Below are 2,877 nucleotides of genomic sequence, written 5' to 3'. Positions count from 1 at the left end.
GCAGGGGCCACTAAGGGACATAGTACTGTGTGCAGGGGCCACTAAGGGACATAATACTGTGTACAGGGGCCACTATGGGGGATAATACTGTGTGCAGGGGCCACTATGGGGGATAATACTGTGTGACGGGGCCACTATGGGGCATAATAGAGCGCGCAGGAATGCGTAGGAGGGGGTCGGTTGAGGTCTTCGGCGTCGGTCGGGGGGGCCTATGTCAAAAGTTCGCCACGGGCCCCGCCATTCCTAGTTACGCCACTGCTAACAATCAGGGTCGGACTGGCCCGCCGGTGTACCGGGGAATCCCCCGGTGGGCCCCGACTCCCGGTGTGCATTTTCTCAGATACATTGGTCAGGGGCCCTGACCAATGCATCTGCTTACCTCCCGCGCCACACATCGCTCACTAACCGGGAATCCAGTACAGGATTCCTTGTTAGTGAGCGATAGCTGCTTTCAGCGGTATGTACAAATGTACTTACCGCTGAAAGCTGTCAGTCGGGCCGTGGTCGCGCGGACCACAGCCTACACTGACTGCAGAGTGACCTCTGCCCCGACGCCCGACGCAGATGCTGATGACTGACATCATCAGCACTTGCAGCCGGGAGATGGAGGAGGACGCACGGCTGCTCTTCATGGGACGTGAGACTTAAGGTAAGTTTAATACTCGGGGTGTGGGGGGCCTACTGTGGGGCAAACAATACTGTGTGTGGGGGCCCCTACTGTGATGCATATAATACTGTGTGGGGGGCCCCTACTGTGGGGCAAACAATACTGTGTGTGGGGGCCCAAAATGTAGCATTTAATACTGCATGGGGGGGGCACTATGAAGCATATAATACTGAAGGTGTGGGGGTATGAAACTGGGGGCAAAGATGGATGGGTACATGAAACTGGGGGAAGAGATGGAGGTTGGCAGATGAAAGGGGGCAGAGATGGAGGGGTATATGAAACTGGAGAAAGAGATGGAGGGGGGCGGATGGAGGAGGACATTAAACCGTGGAAGTAGCTGGAGGGGGACCTGTCCACCTCTAGTTGCCCCCAGTTTAATGTCCTGCAGTGATGGAAGCCAATAGCCTGGGGCACATTAAAGGGGTTGTGCAGGATAACATTTTTTTTTTTTTTAATTACAGGTGAAAAAAAACTCCCTAAACTTTCTCTCCTGTCCCCAGTGTTTCTCAGCGCGGTTCGGTCATCCAACTCTCCTTTCTTCCAGCTGAAGTTCCCTCTGCATGTGACAACTAAGGCTAATCAGCAGCCGAAGGGACCTGGGACATCAAAGCCTTTGTGAGGATTTCAAGAAGACAGCAGAGCTGAAGGACCGGACCGTGCTGGGAGGACATTGGAGCTATGCGAGTATGTTTAGTATGTTTTTTGAGGGGGTGGGATGGGTTCGCCTCCCTTAGGATAATTGTAAAAAAAAAAAGAAAAAGATTATACTGGACAACCTCTTTAAAGTGTCGCACATTAGCAGGTGTATATTAAAGGGGTCGTCTAGGCATAGTTTGTTATGGTTTATCCTCAGGATAGGCCAGAGATACCTGATCTGTACAGGACCGATACCCAGCCCTTGGACTGATAAGCTGTACAGAGCCACTTCTGGCACCAGTCCTATACACAAAACGGGGCCAGAAGCAGAAAGCTCAGTCCACTGTATATCAGCCGCCACCTTCTCTGCATCTCAGCATTTATTACACCTTCTCTGCATCTCAGCATTTATTAAAGTCAGTGGGAGCTGAGCTGCAGTGAAGGCGCTGGGTGACTAAACAGCGGATGGAGTTTTCTGCTTCTAGGCCTGCATTGTGTAAAGAACAGGGGTCCCAAGTGGCTCCGTACAGCTGATGGGACCATGTGTCAGCCCCCTACTGATCAGGCATTTATGGCCTATACTGAGCAAAGGATGTAAAAAAGATTGACATTGATTTGGACAACCCCTTTAAAATGCATCGCACATTTTAATGTTCAGTCTCATGGCGACGCCTCATTTCTGGAAATCCTGTACCTAATTGGTCTTTACAGTTACATGAGGTGCAGGACTCCCAGCAAGAAGGCGCTGGCACAAGACTGAATGGACATTAGCAGTGGACAACAGTGTGTCGGGGACAGATGAGTATGCTTTTTATTTATTTATTTTACACTTCATGCCTGCCACATCGGTTGCTCCTCTGCAGATCAGCTTTCCAGGACAGAGCAGGTAATGGTAACCGTTCTAGGAGTTACGCTGTTCACTTGCCATCCAGGGTGTTGCAGTAGGTTTAGGTAGTGCGTTGTTCCACATGGTATAATGGGTGAGCAGCATGGCTCCCGACCTGTTATTACCTTTAGCTGCCCTGTCTCGGTACCGCTGGTCAGCAGGGGTCTAGATGGTGGGCCCCTAGACACAATTCCACTGGTGGGCCCTAGACATCCCAGTCCGACACTGCTAACAATGCTAAAGGAAGTTCCTCTTTTCCACGAAGGGGGTGTTACGTTCATGCTCCTCAGCCTGACATTTTTGTGGCTACTATCCATTTCAAGTATCCACAGCTTGTGGCTGACTCAGCCTGCTAAGTGGCTACCTCAGTGCAGTTTCCCCTAGCTCTTACTAATTCACCTTCTGGAATGGATTGCATGTGTGTCTTGGATGATGACTGATGTAAGTAAGCAGCAGACTATTAATATGTCCCTGTCATTTGCCTCTGTACTCTAGAGGCAGGAAGTGAATGCAATCAAAGCTGCAACAACTTCAGCACTAAGGGTTAACAGCAGACAGGAGTGTGACGTATCCCTCCTGCCTGGTAGTGGAGCCGTCCCAAGGGGAGTGGCCAAGATCCCTGATGGAGCTCCGGAGCCTCAGCAGTGACGTGTGAGTCACGTGCTCTGATTGTAACCAGTAGCGCAGG

Source organism: Leptodactylus fuscus, chromosome 5 (genome assembly GCF_031893055.1).
Source record: "Leptodactylus fuscus isolate aLepFus1 chromosome 5, aLepFus1.hap2, whole genome shotgun sequence".
Classification (NCBI taxonomy): Eukaryota; Metazoa; Chordata; class Amphibia; order Anura; family Leptodactylidae; genus Leptodactylus; species Leptodactylus fuscus.
This window is presented reverse-complemented; position numbering follows the sequence as displayed.